Source organism: Toxorhynchites rutilus, chromosome 3 (assembly GCF_029784135.1).
Source record: "Toxorhynchites rutilus septentrionalis strain SRP chromosome 3, ASM2978413v1, whole genome shotgun sequence".
Taxonomy (NCBI): domain Eukaryota; kingdom Metazoa; phylum Arthropoda; class Insecta; order Diptera; family Culicidae; genus Toxorhynchites; species Toxorhynchites rutilus.
In genome coordinates, this window is record NC_073746.1 from 110,309,949 (window position 1) to 110,331,255 (window position 21,307).

Genomic DNA, 21,307 nt, shown 5'->3' on the forward strand with positions numbered 1-21,307 from the left:
TGTTTCATTTAATGTTTTATGTTTTTTATGAAAAAAAATAAGGAAAATGAGCAGTGCCTAATCCATAATGATCTAGTTCATCAGTCCATGGGGCCTTGCCCACATCGGAATATGAACTATCACAGGAAATTCCGGTTTATCTTCATTCTTGATTTGTTATTTACCTTCCTCAAACTCGTTCCTGTTCAGTTCAGTAACATCACTTATTACCGTAAACCAGGGACAAATTGATCACAATTTTCAGAAAAATGTGAATATTTCCGAGCTTTTTTGATAGATTCATTCCCAACTATTTTAAAATCAGTACTAGAGCTAAGGCCACAAAACGTTATGGAAAATTTTGTTTATAAAATATTTAAGCGTTGATTCGGAAAATTTTTAGCGGAAAATTTCAAAACGTAGCTTCGGGGTGGAATTGATCAATATAAATTTTTTTCAGGATTTTCTAGTGTCATATGCACAGAAAATGTTATCAATTATTCCTTCACCTGAGGTCATTTAAATGATAATTCAAGGGTTTACATACAAACCCTAATTCAATTCACCTAAAGGTGTGGTCCTGCCCTTCCATAACACGATTAAAGCACTGATCTGCAAGTCATCCGTGTTATCCTCATGTGGCCAAAAACTCTTAAAATGGACACAAATTAGCTAGTTTTGACAAACCAAGAAGTTCGATATGTCGCATGATGGGATTCGGTTCTGGTCATTCGTGGTGCTTTTTGTAAAATAGTTTTTTCTCACTTGTTTGAAATGTAATTATAAGTATTTCAACTCAACTGTAAAGACATTGGTCATTTAAGGGGGTGTTCTAGTGTAGAGGCACAAATTTCGGACGTTATTTCGAGCTCCGAAAAAAAATAAAACATAACATATATTTTTACTATCCATTGTATCGTGATTGTTGTTTTTTTCTATCTCTTGACAATAAAACATAAATAGAACGAAAAAAAAATCATAATTAGAATAGTTGTGAGGGAGTTCAAAGAAAAATTTTGCCATGGCGTACACTATTCTCATCTGAAACAACAAAATCGAACAGATTCTGAATCAGTGGAGATGCCACTATCGCATGAACCTCAGACGAGTCAAAAACTTGTTTTTTTTTTGACAAAATGGCGACCGCTTGAAGGTAAAAATACTGTTTAAAACGTTTTTTCTTACGTTTCCTTTTTTTTCTAAATAATAAAATTGAAAAATTGTGATTTTTCATTGGTACATGCGATAGAGAGACGCATACAGATTGTTTTCATATAAATTCGAAATGAATCAGTTCTGTAGATATATCGTGTACGCCAATTTGAAAAAACTATTTTCGAGAAAAACGCATTTGAAGTTAATTTTTCTGGCCGTACTACACTCTATCCAACTTCTATAAGACCAGGTAAAGATCTTGCTGCTTTGTGTCATTGTAAGCAAACAATGCTTCAATTTATATTCTAGTGTGTAGGTATTGGTGACTACCATACACATCATGATTTTCATATGTGTGTGTGCAAGCGCTGAGCGTAAACGAATGATTTCGTATTTTCAACTGTCAAGTTTCTATAAGACCACTTACATTTTTCGTTGTTTTAGTTGTTTTGATTAATTAAATCTGGAAAATGCCGGAGGGAAAAGTCTTCACAGAGGGAGAAGAAAAACACATCGATGCATTTCACCGAAAAAATGTTGGTAGGGAAAACCCGACGCTGTGGGAGAAACCGACACCCCCTGATTTTTTCATTTAGAAGCAAATTTTTGAAAATTTTTCGATGTCCCCTGTACACACTTGTCATTTCTTACGTTTCGAAATACCCCACATCTGCGGAAGTCGCTTTGCTGTCAAAACAACCAAACAGAACCGGCCAGCAACCATAAGACAGTTCATGTAAAATTTCGCTCGTTGAATTTAAGTGTTTAAGTCGGAAAATTGTGGAAAATTCGATACTTTTATGAGCTTAATTTATGAGTGCTCTCGTGGCCGAGTGGTTAGCGTCAAAACCTAACATGCCGGGGGTTCGGGTTCGATTCCCGTTCTGGTCGGGGGAATTTTTCGTAAAATAACTTTCCTCCGACTTGCACTGTGGTCACGCGTATTCTAGAGCTTGCCACTCAGAATGCATTCAAGGCGTGTTATTTGGCATAGAAATCTCAACTAAGTACTAGTAAAAATGACGCAAGTAATATTACGTTGAGACGGCGAAGTTCTTCTAGGAACGTTGGTGCCATTTAAGAAGAAGAAGATGAGCTTAAGTTATTGAGACCATTGTTCAATGTAGTTTGTGAGACGGTTGGTGGTGTTGCTGCTTATCGAATTCTCAAAGTATAGGTTATCTTCACTGAAGAAAAAAGTTCAATTTGGATGTTTTCCAAGGTTTCAACGGGTACTGGCGTGATTTACGGAAGAAGGAACAGAATTTTTCAACCAGGAATTTTGGTGGAGACTCGTGTATGGTTTGGGCGGGATTCTGTGCAACCGGAAAGCTCAAGATAGCTTTCATATCATTTAAGTATTACACACATGTTCTGCCATCCTCTCTCCTACCGTTTTTGGGTGGATATTGTCACAAAAAAAATCACATTCCAGCAAAACAATGCTACTATTCATACCAGCAAGTAAACTAAGCAAAGGATTAAGGACCAAAAACATAATTTTTTTTGACTGACCGGTTCGCTCTCCAGACTTGTATCCTGTTGAAAATCTTAGGGGGGATCCTTTCACACAGAATCTACACTGAGGGAAAACGGTACACCACGATTGAAGAGCTCAAGGCCGCAATTTCTGATAAGTAGAAAAATATCGAGAAATCCGTTCAACAGAATTCGGTAAATAGTATTCCAACACGAACTTTCAAGGTCATTAGTCTAAATGGCAAGGTTACTTATTATTGACATGTAAATCAGCCGATCGTTTTGAATTTTTAAGTGGTCTTATAGAAACTGGACAGCTGAAGCTATCATATTTTAACACAATAAGTAAACAAACAACTCTTTTGAACGAAATTTATGTTGAATATACTTTATTCTAAGCATTCAACAATGTATGAATGTATCTTGTTGAAATTCTAACTGTTTGTGTTGCAACGAAATAGAATCAGGGTGGTCTTATAGAAGTTGGACAGAGTGTAGATTAGATACCGCATCACTAAAATGGCTGTAACTCGGTAAATAATGAGATTTTCGAAACGTCCTCTCTAGGGTATATTCTTGATTGCCTAAACATCAGAAATATGAAGGAATTTTTTTTTAACTTTTTTTCAATTTCTCGACTGGGATACTGCCTTAAGCAACTTTGCATACCGTCGATGGGGATAAAAATGGGTCAAAAAAGGTAGTTTTCGAACTTTTTGCTGAACAACTATCGTAAATAAGAATAAAACACAAATCTGATTACGTAGAAATGTTCTCTAATGATGAACACTCGTAAGTAAGGAATTATTGAATAATATTAATTTTTCACTGAACTACGATTAAGTGAAAGTTGACCCAACCCCTTAGAGGGGAGATGACAATGGGTCAAGGTAGTGAATATTACTTTCTATGAGGAATTGTGTTTAGAAATCAATTTCTCAGTAATTTCAAGATAATTTAGCAACATGTAACTGTCTTGAATGATTATTTGAATTACGAAAATAGTGTCAAGCCACCTAGAAGTGCGATGGAAATGTTTATATACAGCCATTCCATATCAAATCGATATAGTGGTTCTCAGATTTTCGTGAAAAATGGTAGTTTTGTTCTTTATCGCAAAACATTAGACCCGTATTTTTTATCATTCGAGTGATCATTTCCATTTTAGGGCCCAAAAAATCATTTTTTTTCCCATTCTTTCTAAAAATGACTTGTTTTTTTTAAATTCATAACTTTTGAACTACTGTACCGATTCGGATGATCTACATATAAAATTAAATAGGTGACCATTTCCATTTTAGGGTGGTTCGAAAGATCATTTTCTCATTTTTTCCCCCAAAAATGATTTTTTTTTAAATTTTAACTTTCAAGCTACCGAGCCGATTCAGATGATCAATATACCAATTTGAAGCCACATGAAATAACACATAGGAATAGGAATATTGAACAAAAACTGACAACATGTTAACTTTGCAAAATCACACGAAAACGGAAAAAAATACCTCTCTGATATTCGGATATGTTATGTTAAAAATCCTCAGCTTTCAAGAAAATATATGAAAATATGGTAACTTTAGTTCCGAAACCATGTAAGCTATGAAAAACAATTACAATTAATAATTACGAAAAAAATCTGGTTTTTTTCAAGTGTAATATTTTTCAAACAAAACTAGCTCATTGGCTTTAATTTGTTATATCGATCATCTAAATCAGTCCAGTAGTTCAAAAGTTATGATTTATTGAAAAAGCTTATTTTGGGACAAAAAAGGAGGAAAAGCAGATTTTTCGGACCACCATAAAATGAAAATGGCCACCCTGATGAAACTAAATAAAAAATACGGGTCTAATATTTTACTATGAGGAGTAAAACTACAAATTTTCATGAAAATCTGACAATCAATATATCAGTTTGGCATGGAATTCAATTTTTTGCTTGACCCATTCACACGCCCACTCAGTGTAAATAAGTTATTATTTCGAAAATATTGAAATTCAAATGGACTTTTTTTTATGTTCAAAATCAGTAATGACTCATCTGGAAAGACTTTAAAGAATAATTCTATCCAATATTTACAATTTTAGTTGTTCTGTATAATGCAGGGCATGAAATTTTTTCCTGAGGTGTTATTTAATGGCTACTTACACAAAAAACTTTGATGAATTATTAAATAATAACTATTTGTACTACAGTTAAATATTATGCATTGGAAGTTGTGGAAATATGTCTCCTATTAAACGGCTCACAGCTTTCAAAAATATTCGAAATATTTTTCAAGATATAACTAATACACCCATACCTCGCTATACGACCGCTCTTTATACGGCTTTTCGTTGAACAAGCTTGGAACCGATAGAGTTTGTATGAATTTGTATTGGAATAATTGATTCGCTTTTTTCTTAGCGGCCCAGGAACTTATCTAGGCCGTAAAGCGAGGTGTGGGTGTGTAGTAACTTTCCCCATTTTTGACCCAATTTCACTCCCATAACCCATTTTCACCCCCATCGACAGTACTTGAAATATTAAAAAAAAGTAGAATTTTTGAAAAGGGCTAAATTTTTTCCCTATTTTTCTACAGAAAAAAATAACTCATAAACTATAATACAAAATTATGGTCAATGAATTAAATCTGGAAAATTGTTAGAATTTTCATTGAAAATAAAAAAAAATTGAAATAGAATTAATTTAAACATTAAATTTCATTTTTCTCAAACACGTATTTTTTTAAATTCTCAAAAAAAATATATGAATAGTCCTTACAATTTCCAACAAGTCATAAATACATCGCAACATGGGCACTTTTACAGGGAAAAAGTTTCTATAACAACAACTTTCTCATGTTTTTATTTTTGATTAAAATACAGCTAACCCTGATTTTACTTGAAGTCTAGATAGTGATATAGGGTATGCAAGGAAGTTTAAGATCTATTAAAATATGAACTTTTGTCGAAGACGTCAGCTTTCTATATTTTATAGTTTCTGGAATATATGGCATTTTTGTACGGAGACTCCTGAAAAACTATTCTTTTTGTGGAAATAATTTGTGTGTGAGTAAAAAAAGTTTGCAAAATGTGTCAATCGCAATAATTTACACACTAAAATGTTACGAGTTAAACATTAAACGTAATCATTCGAAGAAAACGTGAGAAGGTTGTTGTTAGGATAACTTTTTCCCTTTAGCAGTGCCTTCATCCGATGTATACACTCCGTCCAACTTCTATAAGACCAGTTGATGATCTTGCTACTTTGCGCAATTGTAAACGAGCAACGCTTCAATTTATATTATAGTGTATTTGTTTTGGTAAGTATCAAGGAAAAGTGCTCACAGATAGAGAAAAAGGACAATTCGATGCATTTCACCAAAAAAAGTTGGAATTAGAGAAATTGCTCGTCGGATTGGACGATCCCATCAAATAGTACTCAATTATTTGACGAATCCTCAAGGATACGATTAAAAGAAGAGAGCTCCACGTAAATCGAAGCTCCTGACCGGGATAATCGGGAAATAGCTAGAACAGATTCGAATGACTCACAATCGCATGTGCAAAAACAGCAATCTTTGAATCTAAATGTTTCACGGGAGACAATTCGTCAAATTTGGTAAAAAGTCCTTACATAAAGAGGACCAAAAAGGTTAAAGCTCCTAATCTTACACCATCTCACATCGAAAGACGTCTAAGTTTTTCCAAAGATCCCATGAATCAACAGTAGGACATGGTATGTCACAACAAAGAACGTTTTCAAAAGAATACATGTTGCTATATACCATAAAGAATAGTTTTTCAATTGTTTTTTTTTACTTTTAACTTTGGTAGGTTATTCAGTGACGAAAAAAAGTTCATGGTCCTGATGGTTTCATGGTGTGATTTACGGAAGGAGGAACAGTATTTTTCAAGCAAGAATTTTGGTGGAGGCTCGTGCATGGTTTGGGCGGGATTCTGTGCAACCGGAAAGCTCAAGATAGCTTTCACATCATTCGAGGATTACATACATGTTCTGAAATCCTCTCTCCTACCGTTTTTTCCAGGATATCGTTACAAAAAGTTCACATTCCAGCAAAATAATGCTACTATTCATACCAGCAAGGAAACTGAACAATGGATTAAGGACAAAAAACTTAATTTTCCAGTCTTGAATCCTGTTGAATCCTGTTGCAAATCTTAGAAGGGGTCCTTGTACGCAGAATCTATACTGATGGAAAGCGGTACACAACAATTTAAGAGCTCAAGGTCGCTATTTTGGAAAAATAAAAAAATATCGAGAAATCCGTTCAGAAAAATTTGGTAAATAGTATGCCATCACGAATTTTCCAGGTTTTTAGCTGAAAATGGCAAGGTTACCAATTATTGACATGTTGTAGCTAATTATAATTAGGGTGGTCTTATAGAAGTTGGACAGAGTGTAGGTGACTTGTTGGTAGTTATATGGGCTATTCATATAATTTTTGTTCAGAGTTTTTGAAAAAACATGTTTTTAAGAAAAAATATTAATTAAATTTTCAGAATAATTTTGTTCAATTAAATTTGTTTTTTTTTAAAATTTGTTTGATATTTTTTATTGATAACTTCAATAATTTCCTATATTTTATCATTTTATTTTTTCAACCAACTTTAAAACTATAAGAACTACAAAATGTTGGTTGAAAAATAAAATGTAGAAAAATAATTGTGTTTCCATTTGTTTCAACCCTTATCGAATTCTTCAATTCACCGGATTCAATAGTGCTGACAATTCCTGGACGTCCCCGTGATTTGAATCTGTTCTCATTCCAACTGTCCCTTCCAATACGTTACGTGATACGGGAAACGATACGAGACTTAGGATAAACGAATAACACCAAATACGTAGCAGATGAAGAACACTTTATTCGCGGAGTACAACCATTTAATTTATACCAAACTACATTTATTTCTACAATTGAGTCTTTGAGAATGGTGATACCGAGTTAACTATGGCGAACTAAGAGAGACATTCTTTTTTCTACTACATTTTCTACTACTAAGATGGAAAGCGTTACTCTTTCTGGCTGCGTTCTTGTTTCTAAGCTCCGTATCTACTATCAACTGTAACATAGCCGGCCACCTAAACTTGGCTTTAGACAATTTACAATAGACATAAACAAAACTATCGAATCCGTTGTTGTCAACATTTCTTACAGATTTGCTTATTGCACAGATTCCTGTACACCGATTGATTCATCTGAAGGCAACGGAAAAATTCGTGAGGTTGGTCTTTTATAAATTCCGTTTGCTGTTTTGACGGTGACCACCCGGATGATATTGTCTTCTCCTGGATGCACTGCGACGATTCTCGCGAGAGGCCAAGCGATGGACGATTTGTTATCTTCCTGCAACAGAACCATTTGACCAATCCGAAGGCTGACTGGTGTCGATGTCTTTTTTCGCTGATTATTCACTTCGGTTAAGTATTCCTTTTTCCACCTTTTCCAGTGGTTTTGAACTAGTTGTTGCAGCTGTTGATAATGTTTGAGACGATTCAAAGGAATGTTCGAATAGTCCGGATCTGGTAAGGCTGCGAGCGACGATCCCGTGAGGAAATGTCCAGGGGTTAAAACATCTAACTCGGAAGGATCCTCGGAGAGTGGGGTAAGCGGACGCGTATTCATGTTCGCTTCAATTTGTGTCAAAACAGTAACAAAATCTTCATATGATAACTTGGAGTTCCCAATTGTTTTGACCATTGTACTTTTTGCAGTTTTCACGGCCGCTTCCCACAGGCCTCCAAAGCTGGGTGCTCTTGGTGGGATAAACTTCCAGGTTATTCCTTTCGCGCCACATTCGTTAAAAAAGATCTCTTGACTCGATTTACGGTTCAGAAGGTGGTAAAGATCTGCAAGAGCATTGTTGGCACCTCGAAAATTGGTTCCATTATCTGAGTGGATCTCGTTTGGCAGCCCACGGCGAGCGATGAAGCGGCGCAGGGCAGCGATAAATGCATTTGTTGATAAATCGGATACTAATTCTATATGAACTGCTTTTGAACTGAAGCAAATGAATATAGCGATAAATGCTTTTTTCGGAGCGGCACGACGATGGACTGGCTTCAGGTATACTGGACCGCAATAATCAACACCAGTAATTGCGAATGGACGGCTTGGAACTACGCGTGAAGTGGGCAACTGGCCGACGGGTTGTGTTACAGGAACAGGATTCAATCGGAAACAATTTTGACAATTTCGACAAACGTAATGTACGAGTAATTTTCCACGTATGGGCCAGAATTCTTGTCGCATTGCAGACAAAGTCATGCGAGGTCCTGAGTGCATATTTGTAATATGGAAATGCTTAGCGACAAGGCGAGATAATGGATGCTTATCTGGTAATATCATAGGGTGTTTAGTTTTGTAGCTCTCTGCGGATTGCGCCAATCTTCCACCGACACGCAAGACTCCTCTATCATCAACGAAAGGTAGTAAGTGTTTCAAATTAGATTTCATTGACAGAGGTCTTTTATATTCCAGTGCTCTCTTTTCATCAGCGAAGGCTTCATACTGGGCTGACCTCACTAAGCATTCCTTGGCTTGTACCAACTCCATCGCTGAGAGAAATTCTTCATGTGACTTTCTTTGCTTGCTTCGGCAACAGTTTAAAAAACGTAATATATATGCTGTTATTCTGAGCAAACGCTGGAAATTGGAATACCGCTCAAACAGAAAAAATGGTTTCAGGACAACTTGAGCAACCATCACCGTTCGTTTTCGTTCCAGGATTTCTTCAGAGGGCGGAATCAATTGCGTGTTCTTAGGCCACCTTTCCTCTTCTTCACGGAGCCAATCCGGACCGTGGAGCCACATTGTGCTTTTCATAAATTCTGACGGCAACATTCCACGAGAAACGACATCAGCAGGATTATCAGTTCCTTTAATATGTTTCCAGCTTTTACCGCTTGTAAGCCGCTGAATTTCGGCAGTACGGTTCCCGATAAAGGTCTGCCAAGTATTTGATGGTGCTCGAATCCAGTATAGAGTGACTATAGAGTCCGACCATAACCAACACGGAGTGTCCTTCATTCGTAATGCGCATGCAGTTTTATGGTAGAGCTTGGCACCCAATAGTGCAGCACAAAGCTCCAAACGTGGTAAGCTGATTCTTTTCAGAGGTGCAACTCGTGATTTCGAGGTAATCAATTCGGTCTTAACTTTTCCAGTAACGTTCATTGAGCGAGCGTATATACAAGTACCGTAGGCTGATTCTGAAGCGTCGCAAAACACATGAAATTGAGTTTCCACGGAATTTTGTAAAAATACGAAACGGGGTACTTTAAACATTCGCAAAAGCGACAGTTGATTACTGAACTCCTTCCAATGTATTTCAATTTCGTCAGGTACTCGTTCGTCCCATTCAAGAGAGGCTAGCCACAGACGTTGCATACGTATTTTCGCCCAAGTAACAACGGGAGATACCAAGCCAAGAGGATCATATAATTGAGCAATTGATGAGAATATTTTACGTTTAGTCCAGTAGCCATCATTCACATTTGGCTGTATATCGATACAAAACTGATCCGTTTTTGTTTCCCATGCAACTCCAAGGGTTTTTACTTTTGATTCGTTTTCGAAATATAAGGTAGTCGTTGTTTGTAACTCTCCCGAAGACATATCAGCCAGAACTTCCTGACAGTTAGAGCTCCATTTTCGTAGCTGGAATCCGCCTTCTGCGAGTAACGTTTGAATTTCGTAACGCAAATGTTTAGCTTCGTCGATTGTTTCGGCTCCGGATAGTAAATCATCCATATAGAAATCTTCGGTTACCACACCCGCAGCCCGTTTGTACCTCTTTCCTACATCCGTCGCCAATTGTTGAAGTACTCGAGTGGCAATGAATGATGATGGGGATAAACCATATGTGACCGTTTGTAATTCATAGACTTGAACAGGGTCGGACGAACTAAATCTCCAAAGTATTCTTTGTAACGAAGCATCGGTGGGATGTATTTTGATTTGCCTGTACATTTTCTCCACGTCCGCAACAAGGGCAACGGCATGTTTACGAAAACGAAGCATAAGTACTAAAAGATCATCTTGTATTACAGGACCGGTGAGCAGTGCTTCATTGAGAGAAAAATTTTTAGATGTTTTCGCTGATCCATCGAATACAACACGTAGTTTAGTTGTAGAACTCGATTCCTTTAGCACTGGATGGTGGGGCAAATAGCAAACAACTTGATCTTGCCTTGAGGGTAACTCATCCAGCTTACCGACATGTGTCATGTGTTTCATGCATATATATTCCTGGATGAACTCGTTATATTTTTTGCGCAAATCACAATTCCCGTCTAACCGTCTTTCCAATTGATACAATCGTTTCAAGGCGAAGGATTTAGATTCGCCAAGCATATTTTGAAAATCGATCCGTTTAGGGTATTGTGCCACGTAGCGACCGTTACTGTCTCGATTAATAGTATTTCGAAAGTGAATTTCGCAGTCCTCCTCTTCTTGTGTTCGTGGCGTCTTGTCTTGAAGCTCTTCTCATTCCAACTGTCCCTTCCAATACGTTACGTGATACGGGAAACGATACGAGACTTAGGATAAACGAATAACACCAAATACGTAGCAGATGAAGAACACTTTATTCGCGGAGTACAACCATTTAATTTATACCAAACTACATTTATTTCTACAATTGAGTCTTTGAGAATGGTGATACCGAGTTAACTATGGCGAACTAAGAGAGACATTCTTTTTTCTACTACATTTTCTACTACTAAGATGGAAAGCGTTACTCTTTCTGGCTGCGTTCTTGTTTCTAAGCTCCGTATCTACTATCAACTGTAACACCATTAAAAAATATCAAACAATTAAAAAACATTTTTATTTTTTTTTTTAAATTAAAATCCATTTTTCTCAAAAATACGTTTTTTTAATATGAATAAAATATACATGAATAGCCCATACAATTACCGACAAGCAGTCCATACATCGGAAGAATATCACTGATACAGGAAAAGAGTTTTCCCACCAATAATGGGTTTCTCGAGTTCTTTGAAAAATTATTACTAATACTTAACTCGTACCATGATAAGTGTTATGGATAAATTATCGCGATTGATATGTTCCGCAAACTTTTCTCTATTTAGAAACATATCAAGAACATGCTGAACGCGAGAATTTACACACAAAAATGTTACGAGTAAAACATATTTTTTCAGGAGTTTCTATACAAAAATGCCATATATTTCAGAAACTGTAACTTTAATACTCTAACCAAAATTTTATAGGTATCATAATGTTCGAGTTATTATTTTTTTTAAATTAAGAAAAAAAACTTCAGTCCTTTTCAAAAAGTAGTCTAATTCTTTCTTGAATATTTCAAGCATGCAAAGTTGCTTAAATGTCCAGTGTTTTTACACCTACACCGTTTCACTGTTGATCGACAGCCGGAGTGGAGTGATATGCGACGGTGATATATCGCGCGTAATTGTCCTTCAACGTGAATGATTCAGGAACAGGATCAATATATTATGCTTCTATTCTAGGTACCACAACAAGTGCATACAGAAACAAAAACTGTTTATTTGAACTAATTACTTATAAATTATAAATGGAATTGCGGAATAAAGTATGAGAATGCTAATAAAGGGTGTGTCACATCAAATTGCATCACGGAAAAAACGCTGTAGAAATTTAATTTTTAGGAATTATATCTTCAGCTTTCGCTTATAATCAGATAAGAGTGTATAGATCACGTTGGCCATGCTTCACTGTCAATTTTTTGTAAATTTGGAAAAATGTCGTCGAACGAAAAAGAGCGTCGTGAATTAATCCTGCGCACTCATTTCGAGAATCCGGAGTTGTCACATCGGGACATCGGTAAGATGCTGGGAATCGTCCAATCCACGGTCAGCAGAGTACTAAAACGATACTTTGAAAACCTAACCATCGACCGGAAGGTGAAGAACGGCAAAAATGGATGCTCCGTCAGTGAAAAAGATCACAAGCGCGTAGTTAAGCAGTTTAGACGTGATCCGAGAAGTTCGGTCCGGGATGTCGCCAATAAGCTGAATTTGTCAAGTTCATTCGTCCAGCGGACCAAGCAGCGGGAGGGCCTGCGTACATACATGGTTCAGAAGGCTCCTAACCGCGACGAAAGGCAAAACATGGTGGGGAAGACGCGAGCCCGGAAGCTGTACACCGAAATGCTGACGAAGCCGCATTGACTGGTAATGGACGACGAAACCTACGTCAAAGCGGACTTTCGTCAGCTGCCGGGCCTGTTGTTCTTCTCCGCAGAGAACAAATTCAGCGTTCCGGAGGAGATTCGCAAGCAGAAACTATCCAAGTTTGCCAAAAAGTACATGGTGTGGCAAGCGATCTGCTCTTGCGGAAAGCGGAGCGCCCTCTTCGTGATGACCGGCACGGTAAACGGGCAGGTTTACCTTAAGGAGTGCCTACAGAAGCGCTTACTACCACTATTGAAGCAGCACGAGGGCCCGACCATCTTCTGGCCGTATCTCGCTTCGTGCCACTATTCAAAGGATGTGTTGGAGTTGTACGAAGCCAACGGGGTCACCTTCGTGCCAAAGGAAATGAACCCGCCCAACGCGCCAGAGCTTCGCCCAATAGAGAAATATTGGGCGATTATGAAGCAGGCCCTCCGGAAGAACCCAAAAGTTGTCAAATCGGAGGCGGACTTCAAGAGAAAATGGATTTCTTTTCAAAAAAAAACTACAACCTGACGTTGTACAGAACCTTATGGACGGGGTAAAGAGGAAGGTGCGAGCATACGGGCTTGGGCTTGAAGTATGAATAAAAAGAAAATGCCAAAAGTTGTTTAATAGTTTTTATTTTACTGTCTAAAATTTTCAAAAGGATCGGTCTACTGGGCGAATTTCTACAGCGTTTTTTCCGTGATGCAATTTGATGTGACACACCCTTTATATTTCACGACGTTTCTTGGATAATAGTTGATCGTGCACTGAAGAGTCCTCTCCGAGATAATCTACTCGCAGCCTGCTAAGCGCACCACTCTCACTAGTGGTCAACCGTTTAACGGCGAGTATGAGCTTGATCTATGATAGGGTGAAGTGGAAAGTTGTGGTTCGTGGATGCAATGCAGATGTAGGAGTTTTGAGTTTGCGAACAACTGTGATCTGTGAATATTGCTGCCAATGGCCAGTCGAGCTGGCATGAAATTCGTCTTATATCTCCTATGCAATTGTTTGCTGTCAGACATACCCTTTCCATTTTACATGCAATAAAATTCGTCAACATTATCAACTTTTACTACTTTGAAAAATCCATAAATTAACTAGCATATCATACATAAAACTTCGATGTTCCACAAAGTTCATCAAAAATTCCAAAATAGTTTTACCATCTTGTATATTTTTTCACGTTGAAACATCAATATAACTCTATAACTCTTCCTAAGACACTATTTCGGTACGACTCATAGTTTTTGAGATATTTTCTTACTAAAATCGATACGCCCTTTTCAAAAGTTACACTTGAGTCAAAAAATTCCCAATTGCTATGAAAAACTCATATTTCCTCAAACCCAAACAGAATACAAACTTTCATTCGAATCAAAAATACTCATGTTTTGTCATTTATCGATTTCATTTGGAATAGCTCTGTATGTAAAACTGATTAACATTACAAAAGTATAAAAGTTCAAAGTTAGTTTCATTTTGTGGTTTTTCTTTTTTTCACCTAAAATTTCAAAATGAACTTTATTGTCTTGATTAATCTAGTTAATTCTCTCAAACTATTTTACTGTTCTACTGTTCTATGGTTGTTTGATACCAGACAGCTATCTCTTTTATTTCTGTAGCAATTTCATCATAAGTATCTACAAAAACCTTGAGTTTCACTCCTTTGTTTTCTCAATGATATGTCGAAGAACGAATGGTAGAGAAATACGAGAGTATGATTTTGGTTGAACAAAACAATGAAATCAATTGTAAACTTTTGGAGGAAAAATCCAAAAAAAAACAACATCTTCGAACTTTTTACGCCTATAATGTTGCTTAACCGTTTGAGTGCGGAGCAAAATATGCCAGAATGCGAATTAGTTTGGGTATATTTATAATAGCTTCAGCTTTTCAAGTGCCATTTTTTTAATCCATCGAAAAATGGATGAGAAATAAGCGATTTAATCTAGACATTGTCAATCTGTGCCTCCAATATGTTCCCGGAAGATTAAATCTATGTGAAAAGGTGCTCCCCGCAGTAACACTCAAACGGTTAATACTACAAACAGGATAATGTGAGGGGAATGTTTGGTGTAAAATTCTTTAAGCCTTCGAATGGAAGTATTAGAAGTAGAAGTAGAATGTTTGATGATTAGGATTTCATAATACATTTTTTTTTTATATTTTCATAGAAAAAAATGTTCCATCGTACTCCAAAACAATCTCGGAAAGCAATGATTTGGAACAGAATAATATGAAAATATTAATATGAGAAAGTATCAATTCAAACAAATTTGATTTTATGGAAAACAGACTCACAGCTTTGACGTTTGATAATGATGAATGATGTTACTTATCTCAAAACAAATAATATAAAATACATACTACAGCTGTGCAGTATGAATAAGGTTTGGAATTTGATAAAATGGCCGGTAAACTTTACGTGGAGTTTCTCCATTACTGAAATAGTTCTCTAATCATTTTGGTGGAATGAATGACCTTTAACTCCCAATGAAAATAACTCGTTTGTTATTTAACTTAGATTTAAGATAATCTAAGATAATGAAAAAAAATCGTTCAATAACTATCAACTAATAAAATAATATACAGTAAAACCTGATTTTGTGCGGTTTTTCTGTGCGGATTTTCTATGTGCGGTGTATAGAAAGAAACATATTTGACGAAGTAATCGTCCATTTTGATTTTTTCGATGGTTCATATGCATTTCAGTGCGAAAAAAGCATGTTGCCTTCTCAATTATCCACTTCTAAAATCATTCCCCTCCTCTCATCAAATGCTCTAAGTTTTTGCATGACATGATTTCTAACAGCAACACGTTTCGACATGCAACTCAAATCACAAAACAGCCACGCGCAACCGAAAAGGCAAAGTGTCGATTCGAGTTTTTTTCATGGGGGAAACTTTTTTTAAGCGGTCCCTATCTACCGCACAAAAAAAAGTTTTTTTCAAAATGTGTACCGAACACAATTTTTTGAAGATGCTGGTGAAGTTTTGCACGATTTTTTATGCGACTTTTTTGTGCGGTCCCTATCCCCCGCACAAAAAAAGGTTTGCCTGCATATGAATAAAAATGAAAGGCCAAATGTGTTGCTAAGCGCAAAACCCATAGAAGGGATGGTCCGATTTGAGCCGTATTTATTTTGCCGTATTTGTCTCTACCCATCAAATATAGTGGAAAGAAAAATCGGAAAATTTCCGGAAAACTCAGAAGGAAGGTCAAAGAAAGGAAAATTTGAAAAATGAAATCCCCATATGTTTGTTTGCACCAACCAAATTTATCTTTTTTTGAAGGTAGAAATAGATTTTCAAACAAAATAATGTATTCCTATATCTTCTATCTATATGTTTATATATGACTAGGTGACCCGGCACACTTCGTCCCGCCCAAAATTTGTTTTTCAAACATTTACGTTTTTTACTAAGCGCAAGTTCACGGGTCCTTTTACTATAAAATTCCTAGTACTTCTACCAAAACTCATCATCAGATTATTTTCAAACACAATTCTCGTTCAAGATTTTTCAACCATTTGCAAATAACACGTTTCACCGTTACATGGAATAAAGATTGATACAGAAAATATAATAGAATACAGGCAGCCCTGAATCGGACAATTCCTTCCTCGAGTTTTTTTCTTATTAACGCATTCGGCAATCCATTTTCATTGGTATAGATAGTAGAAGATAAAGATATTCCGTTAGCGCGAACATCAATTGAACTAACAACGCTTGGGTTTTCCGAAAATTTTCAATTATCATGTTTGATTGGAATATTTTTTGTTGAAATATGTGTAATATTTTTATGGGAACCCCTCTCCATTACAGAGGAGGGAGGGCCAAAGCCTCCCAAAAACCCTCAGATCCCAAATTGTGCTTGATTAGTTCTCGAGTTATGCAGAAGTTTGTATTTCATTTGTTTGGCAGCCCCCCTTAGAGATGTGGGAGAAGTGTATTCATCATAGAAACGTTTCGTGCCCCCTAGAACCTTCAAATACCAAATTTGGCTTCACTTGCTTGATTAGTTTTTGAACTATGCAGACATTTGTGTTTCATTTGTATGACAGCCCACCCTTAGAGAGGGGAAGGAGTGTCTAACCACCATAGAAACATTTATCGATCCCAAAAATCTCTATATGCTACGTTTAATTCCATTTGTTTGATTAGTTCTCTAGTTGTTCAGCACCCTTCTCTGCCCCTCTTTGGAGAGGAGAAAGGAGTGCCAAACCACCATAAAAACATTTATTGCACCCTAAAACCTCCATATGCCAAACTTGAGTCCATTTGCTTGATTAGTTATCGAGTTATACATAAATTTGTGTTTCATTTCTATAACAGCCCCCCACCCCCTCTTCTTAGAAAGGTGAGAGGAGTGTTGAACCACCGTAAAAGCATTTATTGCACCCTAAACCCTCCACATACCAAATATGATTTCTTTTGCTCAATTTATTCTCGAGTATGCAGAAATTTGTGTTTATTTTGTATGGCAGCCCCCCCTTACAGAGGAGCAAGGAGTGTCTAACCGCCATAGAAACATTAATTGCCCCCTAAACCTTCATATGCCTAATTTGGTTTCAATTGATTGATTAATTCTCGAGTAATGTATGAATTTGTGTTTCATTTGTATGCCATACCCCACTCCTACCCTAGAGAGGGGGTGGGGTGTCTAATCACCATAGAAACGTTTATTGCAGCCTAAAACCTCCACATGCCAAATTTCGTTTCATTTGTTTGATTAATTCTCGAGTAATGCAGAAATTTGTGTTTCATTTGTATGGCAACTCCCCCTTAGAGAGGGGAGTGGAGTGTCTAACCACCGTAAAAACATTTATTTCACCCTAAAACCTCTGTATGCCAAATTTGGTTTCATTTGCTTGGTTAATTCTCGAGTAATGTAGAAATTTGTGTTTCATTTGTATGGCAGTCCCTCCTTAGAAAGGAGGGAGGGGTCTCAAACTATCATGATAACCATCCCCGGGCCCAAAAACTCCTACATACCCATTTTCATGTCGATCGGTTCAGTAGTTTTAGAGTTCATAAGAATCAGACAGACAGACAGACAGACAGACAAACAGACAGACAGACAGACAGACAAACAGACAGACAAACAGACAGACAGACAGACAGACCGAAATCCATTTATATATATATATATATATATTGATTAAATATAATAAATTATATAAAATTATAAAATATTAACTATATTGAATATTTATCGAACACAATTTACCTCGTTGATATTCTCAAATTATTAAATCAATGAAATAATATTTGTTTTTATTGAGAAAATTTAATGTGAGAGTTAACAATGTTTTGCAGTTGAAATCGATTGTTACCAGTCAAATATTAGGTAGCGGAAACAGTAATCCATTATTTTTGGGTGAAATTCAGAACTATTTTTAATGTGCTTCGTATTGTCCAATTTATGCACCGTTTTGTTGCAAAAAATTGTTGCCATCGTAAAGGTAGCTTCATTATGTCTCTATCATAGAGGTCTTGGTCTGTATTGGCGAAAAACTTTAGCAATAGATTTTTACAATCCTCTCTTGGTCCAGATTTCTTATCACTCTGGAAATTTTGCAATGCGAGAAAAAGGTGGTAATAGTTTGGTGCCAGGTCCGGACTATATAGTGGATGCATTAAAACATCCCAATCAAGCTCTCGGAATTGTGTGGCCTTACTTTGTTCTGATGGAACACAACACCTCTTCTGTTGGCCAATTTTGGACGTTTCTGGTCAATCGCTAGAGATATTTAATTCACGGGCTAGCTCTCTTAAACTTAAATGATGATTTCCGAGCATCATTCCATTTATTTTGTCGATGTTCAGCGAGAAGATTCAAAATTACAACTTCCAAGTATATATTTTTCAGATTTTATTGTGCGGAATTCAGTCTTTGGGAACCATAGTGATAGTGGCGACACGTGAAGCCTTCGTACCCGGGGCGGAAGAATTGATTTGCACCCCCCATTATATGGGGAAAAAAAGTTTAAAAACAGATTTTTCGGACTGCACCAAAATGGAAATGGGCACCCCAATGAAAAACAAATAACGTGTCTAATATTTAACGAAAAGGAACAAAACTATCAATTTTCGCGAAAATCTGTGAACCACTATATCGGTATTGTATGGAATGGCTGCATTTATTTACATCAACTTTTTACGTTGCATCAATTTTTGCAATCGATAAAAGAATCAAACAATGCGAATTCACACCTATAAAATATTACAGAAGTGTTACAGTAACGATATTATTTCGAATACACAAGAAAAGTGCGATACTACTCAATCACTTCCATGCGTGCTGAAAATAACACATATTATCAACTACTGCGCATTTATCTGGCCTTCTAGCATCTGAGGAATAGTTAGAAGTTTAGGAATAAGGAAGTTTCAGTTTATGAGGAGATGATATCTATGAAACTGAAACTTAGATTGGTCTTATGAAATGTAATATTATATGATAAAACTAAATAACAGAACGAAAAAAAAATCGAGTAAAAGAATGTTGAGACAACATAACAATGATCATGACATAAAAGTTCCAGGAAATCTTCGAGTGATGAATCAATTGCTGGTAACCGTACATTGGAGCTTACGAGAACCTCTTTGAATGGTGTCGTTTGTTATTTGAGGATTAAATATGAACATTACGATGCATTTATCACTCCAGAATTCAAACTTTTACAAAATTTTGGCAAAAATATTTAATTGAACAATGTCACATTAAATAAATAAGTGCACAACTAATCTTCCAATATTTCTAAGTTTTCGAATATTGATAGTGTAAAATGTCCCGATTTTTTCACTTTGTTGACCTGCATTGTTAACACCTTGTAATACACAACTGAATGGAACAGACAAAAAAACAGCAAAAGATTTTTGTTAGCGTGGAATGTCACCTTTACAACGAGCCTAAATTAGAAATTTTATGATCGATGTAACGCATATTGATCACTGAATAATGAGAATATTACTTACAACCCACTCGTACCTTTTGCCCATATTACCTTCCAATCAAATAAGTTTGAATCCTTCAAATAAACAAACTTATGCCATTCAATATGAAATCACCACAACGCGTTCTTCCGTTCTGAGAACCATTAAAAGCACGTTTTCATTCAGCTATGGTAATTTCCGGGATCGTTAGCAATGTAGATTATTTTTATCATATAAATCTGTTTCCATTCTGCAGAACCCCATTGTCCATCAAAGGAGGAAGGCTATTTTAGAGCCATCAAATTGCGAATTATTCCACCAATTTGCCTAGTAGACAATCTCCCCGAAAAACAAAGCATCCGAAAAGTCCTTCCAAAGCAAACAAAACTCACGTTAGAGAACAAGGGTGTGAAAACTAGCTCAGCTTACCATACCCAACCAAGCATTTATTTAGACAGCATTCTCACATAAATCATTCAAATCTCAGCCGTGTCGCCTGCTGCTTGTGACGTTTCCGCAATATGAAAAACACTTGACGCCTGACGCCTTCCCAGCTAATGTGACATGCATAAGATTAAAAAAACGAATTGCATCGCTTTAATGGCATACCCCGAACTTGACCTTACACTTTTGAACAGAAATAAAAATGCATTCGACCGCTCCTTGAACAATCATCTCCTTTACAACCGGATTCTTCGACCAGGCGACGAATGCTCGCAATTATATGTATGTATCTTATCGGACCTTGTGTTACTGCCCTTTGCCAATGATTCTCCGAGGGAGTACTCATGTAACCGACATTTACAATTTTTTTCGTAAAATATTTATCACCGAACAACGAGCACGTGGTGAGAGCAAGCAGTGGCTGCATCGAGCTTCTGGGAACAAAACGATGCGAAAAACAACGCATACCTGAACCTGGAAGACTGCTGGCCTTAAACTTTTCCTCGGTCCACGTTTACGTCTTTTGATTTAAGTGTCGGTGCCGCAAATGCAACGGAAGCTGTGTGAAATCGTGAAATCTGGCATTCCCTGACGAAGTTCCTAGTTTTCAACACCTGACTTTGGGGATTTCAAGCATGAAAAAAAATGTGTTTAATAGGTTGCGGTATTCATGTATCAGTTTCAAGCATCCAACACTATAACAACAGGAACAGATGGTGAATGGCATTTAACCCGATATAACCCTATATAAAGAGGATAGAAAGTTCGAAATTAGAATTCAGAAGTATTAATTACATAATTTGGCGATGAGTTTCGAAGTTATAGAAATCAAACAAAATGAGGTAAATGTAAATAAAATGATCAAATAGGAGTATTTCGTGTGAATGCGCAATTTGTTAGTAATTAATTTGCCAAATAATTCGGCTTGGTGTTACCAATTATGATCGGAAAACGACCGTATCAATTAATTTTTCATCTAGTTATTCATTTCGGTCGAAGTCAATATTCAGTCAATTAATATCGCGAAACGGCTGCAACAGCACAGGAACAAAAAGTAATAAATGTTGGTGACTGTAAAATCAGGAGAACGCATTGAGATGGCAGGATGCTGAACTAATTGAATAAGTCTGATTTGATTAGTAT